The following is a 17,953-nucleotide window of genomic DNA, read 5'->3' as shown; positions in this document are numbered from 1 at the left end:
CATTTTTCCACCATGATCTTCCCCTCAGCCCAGGGACAAAGGCAGAGCAGGTATTGTTTTTCAACCATGTAGGTGAATTAATGGAGATCCTGAGCAAGGGACACCAGCCACAGAGCAAAGCATATCCAGGAAGCAGCCTGCTGTGTCAGACATTAACCCCTCCATTGAAGGATGGCACAAAAGAGATGGAAATATCAGGGAGGGGTCTGGGGAAGGGGTTGTCAGGGCAATAGCTATTCACCTTTGTATGTCATGTTTTTAATACTCAGTATAGCCAGCATTCTGGATGGTTCCCACTGAGTACTCACCATCTTCCCACAGAATATAGATTGAAAATACTTGATGTCAGCAGTAAATGTGACCAGTGAGACTATATACAGATGGATAATATCAGGATCTAGCTTTCTATGAGCCTATAGAAAGAAGTTAGAAATGTTTGCTACGAACTAGCAGCATTTATTATATAGAGAAGGGAAGAGGCCTTAAAAAGTGGCCTTCTTCTCTCTACCGGAGAGCTTCAAATCAGCCAAGACAAAGTGGTTGGAGATTCTCAACAGAGTTCATAAGGGTTGTATAGCAGAAGACTAATCAATCTTGGGAACCATATGACTTAGTTATTCCCATGGAGAATAGCAGAGAAGAGCCCACCTTCTGGAGTCACACTTTATCTGACTTCAAACCGTGGTTGGATCTCTTACCAGCCATGTCTCCATTTCCTTGCATACAGTGGGGATCACTGCACCCATCTCATAGGATATTTCTGGGAATGAAGTGAGCAAATGCATGTTAAGTGCATGTAAGTGTTCCATAAATGTTAGCTATTATTATTAACTGTAAGGACAAATCCACCAGAGTTGAGGAATTTTTGGACAGAAAGGGAATTATAATAATAACCCAGATGGCCTAGAGATAAAAATTCTAATTGCTATTCTGTCTAGGATGAAGCTATTTTCATCTCTAATACTAATCTCTTTTTCTTCTATATCTCTTGAGGGCCAAGGAGGCATTGGTGACTCTGTAGTCAGCTGGATAATTAGGCATTTTCTCTAACTCATAAAAGGAGGTGATGTCCAAATGTTTACCCTCAGGCTCACTGATGAAATGGATACATTCTATTTGTTACTAAATAGAGAATGAAATCTGTGTAAAAGTATGGAGGAAGTAGCATTTCTGATGTTAGAAACTGTAGGGAAGGAATTACGTGATGGATAATACATAATAGAACACGATTATCTCTTGGAAATTCGGGGTGCTTCTTCATGAGGCAAAATTGTTCCAAATAAAAAAATTAAAGAGGCTTCTTATGACTGTTGAAGATGATATGCCCAAGTGGATTATGTTTTAAAACTTACAGTGGATTACATGCCTAAAACTAAACTCTAAAACGAAATAGACATTCTAAATTCTAAATGAGAGCATACCTGGTGTTTTACTAGGAGAGGAGGATTCTTGGAGTACATTTGGCCTTGGCCTTGGGCATAGCCTTGCAAGCCTCAGCTCCTGTAGCCAGATGAAAACCACACCCCAAACCTTCTTCTCAAATATTCTTCCTCCTTCGTTCCTGCTACAAGAGTCCAATGGAACCAAAAAGGGAAGGATTCAAAAGAGAGGCCTGACCCTCATAGATGTTTCCATCCCTGATCTGTTTGCAGGGACTTGTTTTGGTCACAAAAGTGTTGTTCCTGCTCAGTCCTGTCCTGGTGACTGGGAAGAATATCTTTCCAACCTCAGGATAATCAAGGTATTTCCTCCCTGATTGAAGGATATGTAGAGAATGCCCCCAAAGGAATTGAAGTTAAATTTAGTTAAAGGGCAGTGTGTCTCAAAGTGCTCTCAAGAACTCTGGAGGCACTATAAGCCCCCCCTCCATATATCTATATATTTATATCTTTATATCTGTATATATAATCTCACATGTATCATTTAAGATAATTGTAGCTGCCATAACAAACGAACCCCCAAATGAGTAATGACTCCAACACAATAAAAGTCTATATTCCTCAGATGAAGTCAAATGAGAGATACAGTACAGACATGGTCTCCTTCATCCTATGCTTCTCTCTTTACTACATGACTTTCAATTTGTCCTGCCTTGTCGGCATAAAACCAAAGAATGAGAAATAACACAGGGAAGTAGACACTCTTATGGGTCAAGTCATCTCTGCTCACATTCCGTTGGCAAGAACTTGGCCATTCAGCCAGATATCACTGCATGAGATGTAAGGAAATGTGGTCTAGCTGTAGGCACCAGGAAGAAAAGGAAACAGTTTGGTAAATAACTTGATAGTTGCAGTGTCCTCTCAGTGTGTGGTGCCATACTTCCCTTCCTCTTACCTCTGGATGTAGTCGTAAGACTTGCTTTGGACACTTGGTTGAGGCAGAAGTGACCATGCACTCTTTCCAAATCTTGACTTCAATTGGACTTACATGTGTGTGCTTGCTTGCTTTACCTCTAAGCAGAGCATACTGAGGTGAGACGGCTAGTCCCAGGAGAAGGAAAAGAAACACGTGGAGAGGAACCAAGTCACTCTAATCTAATCCAGCCCATATTAACCCACCTTCAGGTCCATTAGACTAATTATTGTTATCCACTGAGTTTTGAAATGGTTTGTTATGCAACGGATTTTGGCAATAGCTAACTGGTGCATTCTGCTATATCACCTCTCAACAGCTTGATCTTTCCAACCCTGAAATAGAAATCTACAACACACTTTCCCTATAGGTATCATAACAAATATTATAGATGTTACTAAAAATAGCAGTCTTTCCTTCAAGTCCTATTTAAAAAGAATATATTATAGGTACGCCTGGGTGGCTTGGTGGGTTGGGCCTCTGCCTTTGGCTCAGGTCGTGGTCTTCGAGTCCTGGGATGGAGCCCCTCATCGGGCTCTCTGCTCAACGGGGAGCCTGCTTCCCCCTCTCTCTCTGCCTACTTGTGGTCTCTGTCTGTCAAATAAATAAATTTTTTAAAAATCTTAGAAAAAAAATTTAAAAAAGAATATATTATAGATCAAAGTTAAAATTAATGTCAACTTAATTTTAGATTACCTCACAAACCTTTGGTTCAAACCAAATTGGAACACAAATGTCTGCTTTTAAATACATCATTGTCTAAATTGACAGTTTATGATTTGGTAGAAGGAACTAATAATACATTGTGGCAACTTAATCATATTGAATAATATGATTACACTTACCATCATTTTTAATATATAATCTTAATCTACTTGATAAAGAAAAATTTTATAGGGTCTCATAAAAAGATAATAACACTGTTCTAAAAGCTCCAAAAATGGACTTTAACTTTGGTTCCTATGGATCAAGTTGAGGAGTAATGAGTTTATTTATTCAACAGACAGAGCTTCAGTAGAGTTGCTGTGGCTCTTGCTTCAAATTCTCTAGAGAGATCAATAAGACACACTGTGGTTGGTTAGTGTCCAGCCAACAGTATGGATAACAAGTGTCTACTTTGGTTGTAATCAAGTATGGGGCTGGGGGAGAGGAAGAGGGAACAGGGAGACAAGGAAGAAAAGATGGAGATGACACAATACAAGCATGGTTATGGGACCAAGGAAAGGGACAGATCACAGAGAAGGACCTATGAAAAGCGTTGGCACCTCAAAAGGTCTGCTTCAGGAGGCACCACCTCAGATGACTGCTACAGGACTCTAAGCAGAGTCCACTATACATACAAGAGGCTGAAGCAAAGAGGCTGGGTCTCTGTTATCTGCCTCCAATCAGTTTCTTTATTATTAGTTCTTTATATCATCACCTACTATTCCGTGATACTCAAGACTGAAGTTTCCCTCCTCTGAGCTTTCTGATCTCCCTGGATTTATTTTATCCTGTTATTTGGCACACCATATGGCAAACCTGTCTGCAAATCTATATCCCCCACAAGAGTAAAAGCTCCATGGGGACTAGAGACCATATCTACTCTGTCCATTACCCTCCCAGCATTAGAATATTGACATGCAGTAGGCATTCAGTAAGCATTGTCCAAGTAATGAGGCTCAGTTACCTCTTGAGCACTTGTGCTTGAGGAATCATGAATATCCACATAATATCTACATGTTGTATTCACAAATACTTGCGATATGTACATGTTACACTTGCAAACATCTCATTCATGTTCAGTTTATTTCAGACAGATGTTATTTTAATTTAGTTTCGGAAAATCTCTGGAGAATCTGAGCCAAATTATTAAAAGATAACTAGATAAATAAATTTTTAAATGTACAATAAGTTCCTGTCAGCCTTGAATTGACTCAAATGACTTTCAGAGTATTTCCACTGACACAATGACCATAACAGCCATTTCATTTTCTTACATTATTTATCTGTGCAATTATAAAAATAAATAAAACACCATATAAGAAATTAAGTTATAATGTGTTGCCCCTAGAGATTTCATGAATTATCATAGTTACATTTCCTTCTGAAGTAACTAAAACTTTATATCCCTAAGGGATTAATAGTTTACAAGGAAAGTAATATAATCCTTGGGAGAATCTACCTTTTCTTCTGATTATAGAAGTAAACCCATCTATAGACACTTCGGGGAAAAAACAATTACAAAGAAGTACAAAAAAGATTGAGTTAAAATATTGAACTAAGAACATCACTCTAATTCAAAATCCCTTGAAATGGGAGAAATATACTACCTGAAAAGAATAAACACAGGTAGAGCTAGAAAACCAAAAGGCAGAACATCAAAAGGTTATGAAAGTATTCCCACAAAGTAATAAGCATAAAGATCAGACTGGCAAAGAAGTACACATCTAAAAAAGGCAGGTCAGAAAGCTCCTGCAGAAATCAAAACAATACCAGAGGCCAAACCAGCTCAGTGTCCACAGATTCCAAGAGCAAGGAGAGACGTGGGAAGGGGGATCAATCTTAGGACAGTGGGGCTGAGCCGTGGGCCAGTCTGTCTGGAAGGGCTCCTAGCACCAAGGTTGGAGGGAGAGGGAGAGAAACGGATCTGCAATATCCCTGCAAGCCTACAAGGAACGCAGCAGGAACAGCTACGCCAGAATTGGTTCTTTTGCTAAATTCACACAAACAGCTCTGTGAATTGGGTCTTCTGACTCTGTCTTGCAGTGAGTGACACTAGTGTCTCCAACACCTCGACTATTCCTCTCCCTAGAAGACAGGTCTCCTAAACAAGCTGCCTAGACACAGACCACCTGCCAATCAAATATGAAAGATAATTTTTCAGAATTTTTTCAATACTTTTCCTTATCAGTCAGAAAGCAGCCAGGAAGCAAAAATCATACCACGTATTTGAACAGTGCTGCTATATCAGAAATGGAGCATCAAAAGGCTGGTTCTCCACCAGGTGTTAACTGCACCCTGGCCTCGGTTGGGAGGAAGTGCTGCTGCCTGGGTGGAGAAGCCAGGAGTACTTTTCATCGCAAGAGGAAGCCAACAGCCAGAAGCAAGTCCTGTCTCTCTCCCAGAGCCTTCCCACCTTCCTCTGACAGTCTCTGACAATGAAGACAACCAGAACCACTGCTGAAACAGAAAAGTGGTTTGAAGCACTCCAGCTCCAGCATCACAAAGCCAAATACCAAAGAGTAGGTTGGAGCCAAGAGACAATATTTTAATCCCTGGCAAAACCACCACAGAGTGTAGGGGAGAAAAAACTTTTCCCTACCCTCTTAAGTTCTGCAACTGGGATCTTCAAACTCAACTGTTGAAAGGCTGATTAACAGGAGAAAAGACATACATATTTTTTCAAGATTGATTGATTGATTGATTGATTGATTTGGCAGGAGGAGGGACAGAGAGAGAGAGAAACTCAAAAAGACTCTGGCTGAGCCAGGAGCCAGATGCAGGGCTTGATCCAACCAAGCTGAGATCAGATCTGAGCTGAAACCAAGAGTTAGATGCTCGAGTGACTACACCACCCAGGTGCCCCCACACAGATTTTATTCGATGTTTTCATCTTTATATGCACAGAGTAGAAAGTAAGAGCAGACCAAAGCAGCAGTTAGACTCAGGAGGAAAGAGAAGGGAGCTTATGTGTCCTTTGAACAGAGGGTGAGAAACTGTGAGGTGACCAGACAAAGGAAAAGGGTTTTGAACTTCTACAGGTGGTTGTGGGAAAGTAAATATATGGCAAAAACTAATGGAAGACGAGGTTATTTGGGTAAAGTCTGTTTCTGCAGCTCTGTCTCGGGTGTCGACTTTCTGTCTCCATTGATAAGGGTTTTTCTCTGTCGGGGCAAGATAGGAGAGAGGGAACCACCAATTTATGTCCTGCTTTTAGGCAGATGGGGGAGGGCAAGAGCCTTTTCTGAGTTTGCTTCTTCTTAATTGCTTTCAGCTTGAAATAATCCTGATGCAAAAGTGGCACACTTGGGGTGACATATTCTGATCTGCTTCCACAGCAAAAAAGAAAGGCATCAAATTCACTTACGATTTTCATATTTTTGAGGAATAGCTACATCCATATTATATTTAAGTTCTACTAAAAGTTATCAATGCTTGAATTTTATAAAACAAAAAATATGATTACATTACAATAATATATTACTCAATTTTTTCTTACCGATCTTCATTTGTAACTCTGCCTCATCTATAATGCTCAGTAATTAGTGTCTGCCATAGTTTCAAAATTATTTGACGCATAAATCTTGTCCCACAGTCATAGAAATATTTTTGTTTCCTTATTTTAATTTCCTTATATTTATTACAATATTATATTGCATATTTCTCATATCATCTTGATTTAGAAACACTGTTTTCTCTAGAAGTTTTAAACTATTTTTAGCCCTTTTTAATATGAGTAAATAACTTGACCTTTTGGGGTTTCTTATAATATTTTGGAAACATCAGTTCTAAATACTAAAAAGTGATGAGAATACAAGTTTGATATTCATTTCTTTTTCTACCAAAGTCCATAATTCACTCTATTTGAGAATTTTGTGCTGCTCTATCTTTTCTAAAGGATCTTGAGTCATATCTAAATTAACATTTTCCAATCATGTTATCTGAGAGTGGTTGCAAGATTAAATTTGATATGACTTTCTTCAAGATATGCCAATTTTACACCATTTTACACAGAGATAACCCAGAGATTATCATGCTTAATCTCCAAATTGCTCCCCCCAAGTGTGATTGTAATTGGCATAGCTGAAGCCACATCTCCTAGTAACAAATTCTAACTATACAATTAAAATTTAGTTAGGCACAAAGGCAGGCTCTGGATATTTCAGACAAAAGTCTGGGCTTGTGCAGACTTTTTCTTCACCAGCCATGTCAGCACCATTGCCCTGGGCTGCCTTCCTCTGTCTTTTAAATTAATGCCAAATGTCTAAAGATTTTTCAGTTCTTCAGTTAATTTAAAAAATGTACTCTTTGCAACAGGTATAAAAATCAATGAAATACTCATTTCAACCTCCTTGTTTTGAGACGTCTCCAGTTCAACAACATGTACAATAAATTTTAGTTGTTCAACACAACTTTGGTCCCTGCTGCCATCTGACTGAACTGAGCAATATATGCTTGTGGGTTTTTTTTTTAAATTTTTATACGGTATTTTGTTCTACTTAATTACCTATTAAATCAATAATGATATATTAAATTCTCCATTCTAAATAGTGAAAATTTGTTTCACAATTTCTTTTCCATCTTACACGTTTAGCCATTCTAGCATTAAATTACTTCTACTGAACTCAGAAAATCTTTTTTCGGTAAATATTGTACTACAAAATCCCTGTTATGCTTTGTTTTCAAGAACATCATGCTCACATTCTCTATCTCTGTCAATGTTCCACATTTGCTTGTCTTTGTAGAACACTATCAATTGTTTGCTGTTTATTCAGCCTCTTTGTCCCAGTCTAGTAACTGCCTGTGAGCCTTTTTGTGTGCCACTGACATTTCATGATCGTAATTAAATCTTCATTCAGGGAAGAATATGAAGTTGTAGGAATTTCTTTGGGTCTGTTCAAGTGATGATTTTAATTAGAATAATTTTTTGACTCATTTTCTTTTACTTTTTGGACCAATGATTAAATCCTCATTAAATAAGAATTCGTGGTGCTTGTATGCAAATCTTACATGGGTCATGTTCAATAGAAATCTATTCTCTTTTATGTTTTCCATATATAAAAACATAAGGACTCTATTTTTTTGAAGACTTCCTCCTTTTTTCAGCTTTTTTCTTTTTCTGAATTATGCTTTTAAGTTGTCAATTTCAACTTCTGTACATTGTTAGCTTGTACTCATTCTCAATGATCCAGGAACTTCTCTTTCTCAAATTCCTCCTATACTATGAAATAGTGTTTGTCTCTGACACACAGCTCAGTCCTTCATGGTTGTTTTTTCTCTAGTGTACTTTCTTAAATATTTTTTTTACAATTTTATTGTGGTGAATTATACAAAATATCAAATTTACCCATCTTCACCATTTTACGGGCTACAATTCTACGACATTAAGCACATGCACAGTACTGTGCAGCCATCAACACTATCCATTTCTGGAACTTTCTCATCATGACAACCTGAACCTCTATACTCATTAAACAAGTACCCATTCCTCTTTCCTCCTTCAGCCCCTGGCAACCACCATGCTACTCCATGTCTCAATAAATCTGACTATTCTAGATGCCTGATATAAGGGGAATCCTACAATAATTGTCCTTTTGTGACTGGCTTGCATCGCTTAGCACCAGTGCCTTCAAGGTTTATCTATGTCATGGCATGTGTCAGAATCTCCCTCCTTTTTAAGGCTGAAAAATATATTGTGCCATACCACATTTTGTTTATCTAGTCATCTCTTGATGGACATTTGGGTTATTTCTACCTTTTACTGCATCCCTGTTTTCAATTTTGGGGGTATATGCCTAGAAGTGGAATTTCTGGCTCAGATGGTAATCCTATGTTTAACTTTTTGAAGAACGCAGGGACTGAAGGAGGAAAGAGGAATGGGCACTTGTTTAATGAGTATAGAGGTTCAGGTTGCTTTTTATACCTACGTTTTCCCTACTGCTTTTATAGTGGGTTGTTTGTAAAGAGATTCAATTCTTTATTTCCACAGAATGTTTTTCTGAGTACTATATGTGTGGCACAGTTTTTTTTTTATGTGAGTGGATATTCCATTTTCCCACACCCATTTATCATATAGTTTCCCCCCCCCCCATTGCTTTGAGACTCTGGCTTTATCAAACACTAAGTTTTCATATAAACCTGAATCTCTTGGGGGCACCTGGGGGTTCAGTTGGTTAAGTAGCTGTCTTCGGCTCAGGTCATGATCCCAGCATCCAGGAATGGAGTCCTACATCAGGCTCCCTGCTCAGCAGAGAGTCTGCTTCTCCCTTTCCCTCTGCCCACATCCCCACTCATATTCTCTCTCTCTCTCTCTCTCTCTCTCAAATAAATAAATAAACAAAATCTTTAAAAAATAAACTAAACATGGGTGTCTTTTTAAGTTCCTACTCTTTCCATTGACCCAATGTTTACAACTGTGCAGGAGCCCACGTTGTTCTTTTTTCAAATAATTTTTAGTTTCCTCAGACCTGTTTTTCCCTCTCCATGAACTTCAGACTCAGGTTTGTAAAGTTTAATTAAAATTTTCTAGGGAATATAATTGGAATTTTATTATTATTAAATAAGAAACTACATTTTTATAATTTTAAACTCTTGCATACAGCAGCTTAGTATTTCCCTCCATGTCCAGGTTATCCTTTTCATCCTTCATTAAAGACCACCTACACTCTCTTCATTTCAAATTGTGTTGCTATTGTAAGTGCAACATAAGAATTCCTATTTTTTAAATCCTTTAGGAGAAGATCTATTTAGAAATAACAATATAAGATTTCAATCATTTCCTGCATTTTTACATATTTAGGGTTTTTTGACTTTTTGTTTTTATAATTTAAGAAAAACATATTATTATATATAAATCTTTAACTACTTTTCAGAATTTTTTCTTAGAATCTTCAGAATAGGGCACCTGGGTGGTTCAGTGGGTTAAAACCTCTGCCTTCGGCTCAGGTCATGGTCCCAGGGTCCTGGAATCGAGGAGCCCCGCATCGGGCTCTCTGCTCAGCAGGGAGCCTGCTTCCTCCTCTCTCTCTGCCTGCCTCTCTGCCTACTTGTGATCTCTGTCTGTCAAATAAATAAATAAAATCTTTAAAAAAAAAAAAAGAATCTTCAGAATAGACTCTGTATATTTGTGGATCAGAGAGAAGAAACAATTTTAAGGTTCTTGGGGGCTTGTTCCTGATACAGCACTGTATCTTGATACACTTCCTGTTGCACTAAAATAAAATTTAAACTCTCCACGATTGTCTACATAGTCCTCCCTGACTGAGGTTTGCCTCCCTCTCCAACGTAGCCTCCTACCACTTTCTTCCTAGTTCCCCACAGGCCAACTCTATTGGCTTTCTTTCTGTTTCTAAAACACACCAAGCTTTTGCCAAAACTTCAATGGCCTAACACAATAAAAGTTTATCTCATATTCACATAAACCCTCCACCTTCCAGCTGCAGCATCTAGAACAGATGGTCTCTAATTTGGCTGCAGGAAGGCACACTGGTTCTTAATTACCTTGGCCCAGTGATCAATGTCATATCTGCTCAGAGTACACTGACCAAAACTAGTCATAAGACCCAGCCTAACTGAAAAGGAGGCACCTAGAAAATGTCGTGGAGGATATGGAATATTTGGTGACCACGGCCCAACTCTATCACAAAGGCCACAATTTGCCTTTATTTTTCTGGACATTGAAAATCCTTTTATATATTTAATAACTATTAATATCTTGTTCCATGAGTTACTTGGGCATATCCTTTCTCCAGTCATCTACAGGAAGTCCTGCTATTTTCTTATTTGCTCACTGGAGATATTTATATATTAAGGCTATTTTAGAATTTCTTAATGATTCCACTTATCACCTGTTCCAATTTCTTTATGTGTTTGGTTTGCATTTTAATGTTATACATGTTGCTAGAATAGATGAGCTTTTCTTTTAAAACAATAATCTATTTTCTACTCATTAGATTGAGCTAATAAGTCAATAATTTTCCTTTTTAAATGTTTCTGTTACACTTAAACATTAGAAGTCCATTCCTACTTAAATACCACACACTCACCTATATTTTCTTATTTACAGTTTAACATTTTACGCCTAACTTCTCAGTAACAAATACAAAATGATATATTGCTAGCACATGGGGGAAAAAATGAGAAAGTCCCCAAGACTAAAATCATATTAACAGATCAGAACATAGGTATGCATATTATCTATTACTTTAGACAAATTGGCTACCAAAACTGGAGCTTTCTTTATTGTAGAGAGGGGGGTGATAGAAGCTAGAAAAAGGGGGTGCCTGGGTGGCTCAGTGTGTTAAGCTTCTGCCTTCCACTTAGGTCATGATCTCAGGGTCCTGGGATCAAGCCCTCATTGGGCTCTGTGCTTGGCGGGGAGCCTGCTTCCCCCTTTCTCTCTGCCTGCCTCTCTGCCTACTTGTGATCTCTCTCTCTCTCTGTTAAATAAATAAATAAATAAATAGAATCTTAAAAAAAAAAAGAAGCTAGAAAAAGGAGTAGCAGAGAGATGCAGTCCAAGGAGGAAATAGGCACATCAGGTTATCACCAGCTACTAGAACATTCAGCTTCCTTTCCAGTTCTAATTTCAAGTTCTTAATGTTCACTCCTAATTATGAGTTTTCTTCCCATGCTGCTTCCCTACGGGGAGAGAATACATGGACTGAAGAACACAAACATCCAGGCTTCCTGTGTTACTAAAAAATGGATTGCATACCACTCTTGTTTGTTTGCTTAGAAAAAGTCAGTTCCCAGGGGCATAGCTATTTTACTTATGTTTAGAGTTTAATTTCAGAGCCTAAGAAGGCGGCTCACAGCCTTAAACACAGTGATGACACCCAAATGTAGCTCCTTTGTTGGACTCGGCAGCATCTTTCCCAGGCAGAACTACTTTATAGTTTGATGCATGGTTGGTTTGAAGACCAGTGCACTTCATGAACTCTTTGTCCTTGTATAAGGACAATACTAACCTTCTCTGAATTATTTCTGTTTTAGTATTTGTGCTACCAAATTGAACACAGGGACTGTATTTAAATAAGGCTTTATTGAAACACAGCCAAGTCCATTCATTTATTTATGATCTACACCTGCTTTTACTCTATAGCAGACTTAAATAGTTGTAACAAATAAAGCATATGGCTAGCAAAACCTAAAATACGTATGATCTGGCCCTTTACAGAGTAAGTGTGCTGACCCCTATGCTAGGGTAGTGGTAGAGAAAGAAGATAAAAAGAACCTGGATCCCCAGATGAGCTAGTGTAGAACCCCACCCATCCCAACCCCATGCCCATCTTCAACTGGACATTACAGAGAATTACACTTCTATCTTATTTCTGCCCTAGACTTTGAGGTATTAAAATTAATTCTTGGTTACCATAATTGACCATCACATAACAAACCAGTTTGGAAATGAATATATGTCAGTCAGGGTAAGCTAGGTCATGTTGAATTAGTAATAACCCTTGTAAGAGTAATAACACTTACAAGTAGTAATAACCCTTAACAAATAGTAATAGTAATAGTAACATAGTAATAGTAATAACCCTTAACAACTAGTAATAACCCTTAAAGCACCTAAAATTGCAAAATTAAAATACATTGTAAGTCCTTATAAGAAACAAGTTTATTTCTCACTCATGCTGTATGTCTGTACTCTGTGAGCCAGTTGCTAGTTCTGCCCCACATCTTTTTATTGCAGAACACAAGTCAAGGGAGTCCCCACCATTTGAACCATTATTTTTGGTCTGGCAGGGGAAAGGAATATGGAAATCATGAACTCTTTCTTAAAGTTGCCACCTAGAAGTGACATCACTTTTGTTCATCTTCTACTCACCAAAGTAAGATACGTACTTAGCACACACTCTTGAGGCCCTGCCCCATAGTCCTCAGTTACTTGAGCTCAGCTGGAACTGCAGGCAATTCCCAGCAAGCTGACAGCTTCCCAACATAAATGCCCGTTTCTCTCTCTCTCTCTCTCTCTCTCTCTCTTTTTATTCTCAAAGGCTTTCACCAACACCAGAGTTTGTTCCATACATGAGGGTGATCCAGAAAGACAAGGATGTTAATCCCACTGGGTAACAACAAATTGGAGGATGGGAATTGTGATATATGCCCTAGGATCCCTTTCCCTTTATGACACAATCCTCATAATACCTCTGAGTGTCCTCAACAGGACTGAATATTGAATATTAGTTGCCCATAGTTTTCCCCCATTCCCGGTCACCTTCCCACGTCCCTCTTTTCTGTTCCATGAGATCACTTCACAAATACTCTAGCTACATTTAAGGCTTTATCTCATAGTCTGATTTATGAGAGCATAAATCAAGATATGTGGCCACATTTTTCACAGAAATAAAAAAAAAAATCCTAAATTTTATCTGGAACTACCAAAGACCCCAAATAGCCAAGGACAAGCAATCTTGAGAACAAATGTGGAGGTTCTGCACATGTTGATTTGAAATTTTATTACAAAACTATAGTAATCAAAACAGTGTGTGCTGGCATAAAAACAGATGCTTAGATGAATGGAACAGAGTAGAGAACCCAGAAAGAAACTCATACATTTATGGTCAACTAATGTTTGACAAGGAAGCCAATGAAATAAATGTGGAAAAAATAGGCTCTTCAATAAATGGTGTTGGGAAAACTGCCTATCCAAAAATAGAAGAATGACATTAAAAAGACTTTTATTTAAGCCACTCACAAATATTTAACTCAAAATGGATTAAGGGCTTAAATGCAAGACATAAAACCATAAGACTCCAAAAGAAAAACATAGAGAAAAAGTTCCTCGACATCAGTCTTCGTGATGATTTTTTAGATATGACACCAAAATAAGCAACAAAAGTGAAGTGAGATGACATTAAACAAAAAGCTTCTACATAGAAAAAGGAAGAATCAACAAAAGGAAAAGATATCCTACAGAATATGAGAAAATATTTGCAAACTATATATCTGATAAGGGGTCAATAATAAAAATACATAAGGAACTCCCACAACTCAATCGCAAAAAAACCAAACTGACTTAAAAATGAGCAGAGGACCTGATCAGACATTTTTCCAAAAAAGACATACAAATGTCCAACAAGTACATGTAAAGGTGCTCAACATCACTAATAATCAGGGAAACGTACATCAAACCAGAATGAAATATTGCCTCTTACCTCTCAGAATGTCTATTACCCAAAAAACAAGAGACAATAAATGCTCTCAAGGCTTTGGAGAAAAGAGAACACTTGTGCACTGCGGTGGGAACGTAAGTTGTGCAGCCACTTGAAAACAGCATGGGGGTCGCTCAAAATATTAAAAATAGAACTACCATATAATTCAGCACTCCCACTTCTAGGTATAAGTCGAAAAGAAATAAACTCACTATCTTGAAGAGATATATGCACTCCTATGTTCATTGAAGCATTATTTACAATAGTCAAGACATGGAAATGGATACCTGGGTGGCTCAGTCGATTAATTGTCTGCCTTTGGCTCAGGTCATGATCCTAGGGAGGATCCCAGCAGGGAGCCTGCTTCTTCCTCTGCCTGCCACTCCCCCTGCTTGTAGTCGCTCTCTCTCCCTCTCTGACAAATAAATAAAATATTTTTTAAAGGCATGGTAACAACCTAATTGTCCATCAGTGGATAAATGGATAAAGAAAATATGGTATTTACATACGATGGAATATTATTCAGCCATTAAAAAAGAAGGAAATCCTGCTACTCACAAATATTACCTCAACGTGGATGGACCTTTAGTGCATTATGCTAAGAGAAATAAGTCCAACAGAGAAAGATGAACACGACATGATCTCACTTAAAATGAAATCTAAAAAAGCTGAATCCACAGGAATATTAGCATGGTGGTTCCTGGGGCAAATGGTGAGATAATGGTCAAAGGGTACAAACTTTTAGTTATGAGTATGTTCCAAGGACATAAGGTACAGCACGAAGACTATAATTAACAATAGTGTACCTATTGTACTGTACTTGAAAATGGCTATGAAAGTAGAGCTTCCGTGTCCTCACAAAACATCAACAAAATGGTAATCATAAAAAAAAAATGGTAATCATGTGAGGTTAATGATGTGTTAACTAACCTTATTGTGATAAACATTTTGCAATACATGCACGTATCAAATTCTTGCATTGCATACCAACTTAAGTAATGTTATATGTCAGTTACATTGCACCAAACCTGGAGGGGAAAAAAAAGTTTCCTGGCCATGCCTAATTTCAAAAGAATGGGGGAAAACAAATTCAACAAGACTCCAGAATGACAACAACTCTATGGAACCCCACAGCTTTCTGAACCTTTCTAAGTTTAGTTTCTGAGAACCAAGTACCACATGTCCTAGTCCCCACTAAATGATGTTTTGTCGCCTTGTACATGCCTTCACTTTTCTGCATCCATGACACTGGTCATGTTCTCTGCCCAGACTACTCTTTCCTTCCTGTATTTAATACCTGTAATCCAGATTATTCCTTAATTTTAGACCCAATTTAAATAGTGCCTCCTCCTTTATCTGATCCTGCACACCCCTTCCTGCCTCACAAAACAGGAAATAACCCTTCCCTGCTCCAAACACTTCATAGCCTTTTATACTTCTGACTTCCGACCTTAATTAGTTATGTTTTACCTATCTTCATCTGGTATAATCAAAGACAAGATTTTTTTTCTCAATTCATTTTCATCTTTCCCATTGCCTAACACAGCACTAAAATATAATAAAAGCTGCTACCCCATAATGGACAGAATAAATGCAATTTTCGTCAATCAGAAACATATTCACCCCACACCTATAGAACCCACTGGAACACCTTTCCTTACCAAAAGCTAATGCAGGGGAAAGCTAGTTTCTGTTTGTGTACCAATCTGTGACAATGCAATATAACTTATTCTCAATAAATAACTGATTTCAAGAGAAGTGAACAGTTTCATTGTGTATTTTCTGTCTCTCAGAATGCATGCGTTCTCTTCTTTCATCCGTTTGTGTAAACTTTCTTGAAAACAGAAAGGAGTATCCTCACCTGTGTGTACAGCGTGCGTCTCCTAATACAAGAGAAGTGAATAACAAGAACATCTTACTGTTTAACACCAACTTCATGTAATGAATTGGAACTGGAACACAACCCAGGACAATAAGCTCACCTTGAACTCCATGTCAAACTTCTTAGATGTTTGGGCAAGCTATGCACTTAAAAAAAAAAAAAAAAAAAAAAAAAAAAAACCTCATCTTTTAAAATGGAGGAGATAACTATCACAATGTAATACTGACCTTGAAGCAGATAAACGGCTCCCACTCTTAGGGGACTTTCCTGCACTGCACTGATGGATGGGATAGCCCAAGGCTTGGAAAAATGTATTCCTTTAAAAAACATTGCTTGAATTCCTATTGTGTGCCAGGCCCCATGTTAGGCCCAGACAGTGAGCAAAAAGTGCAGATCCCGCCCTCCAAGAACTAACATTCCAGTGTGTGTTGGAATGAGAGCTGTCCTGACTCTAGTATTTATTAGCTGCATGATCTTGGGTAAGTCACTAGAACTAGTTTATCCGATGTTTTCGTAGTTGTTTCTAAAGAGGAGAGATTACCCAGCAGCCTCACCCTCTTGCTGAGGGACTCAGATGAGATGTCCGAGTGAGTCCTGACTAAGATATCATTGGGTGTGGGTGTCCAGCAGGAATGAGTACATGGGTGGAGATTATGACGGGCCCCCAGGGGTTACTAGAGTTATTTTCACATTTTCTCCTAAGTCAAGGTCTGATAACTCCTGGCAAGCCATGCCCAGGAAAGAGGCAGGTGCCTGCAGAAACTTGCTGCCTGGAAGGAATCATAAACATTTCCGAAGGAGAAGAAAATACAGGATATACAGCTGGCCCAAATTAGGACGTGTTGCCTTTTACGAGACCCAACGAACCTGCCACATGGAAGACAGGGAGTATTGGGGGAAAATGGTGGGGAGTTAGAGTGAAGGCTCGTGGCTAGCTGTGTTAGCTAAACTTGACTAATCCCTTCAACTCAGACTTTGATGTACCCAGCACCAGTGGAAGGTCCTTTCCCAATCCTTTCCCAGGGTTTTATCTTATGAAGAGCCATAGGGGTTGGGGGGGGCATTTTTAAAGTATTGGTTTTATCTGAAGGAAATCACTAAACAATACACATCTGCTTCTCACCACCGAATCCAAAGCCACAGAGAAGGTGTAGGCACCAGAATGATATTTCTCAACCTTTTTCTTCCCAGTAATGTCCTCCCCGAAAGAAAAAAATAAATAAATTTCATTTAAAATTAATGGAAATGAATGTATTTTAATTTTAAATTAAATTAAATTTCTCTTTAATGAGAGAACCTAAGTACTGAGGACTATGGTTTTATACGTTTGGATTGAGCTTCGGAAGGCCACAAACTATAATGTCTAATATAATGTCTAAAGGTTTTTGATCCCCCCCACAAAACAAATTCACCCCTCTTGAAAATGTGTGCTCTAGAAGAGTACAGAGAATTCTTTAACAGATTGAAAAATCTCCCCCTCACCCCAGGTCCCGTGTTACCTCATATCCTAGTGCACCCCTGAACATGTAAAGTTGACGGAATGACCCTGTCAGTGACCTTGGGATGGAAATCTTTATGAGGAGCTGCCTGAAATATTCTCTGATCTTAAACTAGGAAAAGAATAAAGCAGCAGTAAACTCAGTAACACAAAGAGCTTCACAAAGCAATTTAAGTTTAAATGCCAGATCGCTTATTTGACACTTATTTTATACCTACTGTATGCAACACTGGAGGAAACCATTCAAGTAGGTGTGTTGATCACAATGCCAGGTTTCCCTTAGCCAGCTGGAGCGCAAATGTTAGGAACGTCTATGAGCCATAAGTTAGAGGTGGGGAGAGGTCTCCACGGTCTTCATAA

The sequence above is a fragment of the Mustela putorius genome, unplaced genomic scaffold (genome assembly GCF_011764305.1).
Source record: "Mustela putorius furo isolate JIRA1106 unplaced genomic scaffold, ASM1176430v1.1 tig00003858_pilon_pilon_pilon, whole genome shotgun sequence".
Classification (NCBI taxonomy): domain Eukaryota; kingdom Metazoa; phylum Chordata; class Mammalia; order Carnivora; family Mustelidae; genus Mustela; species Mustela putorius.
Note: the sequence above shows the minus strand (reverse complement) of the source record.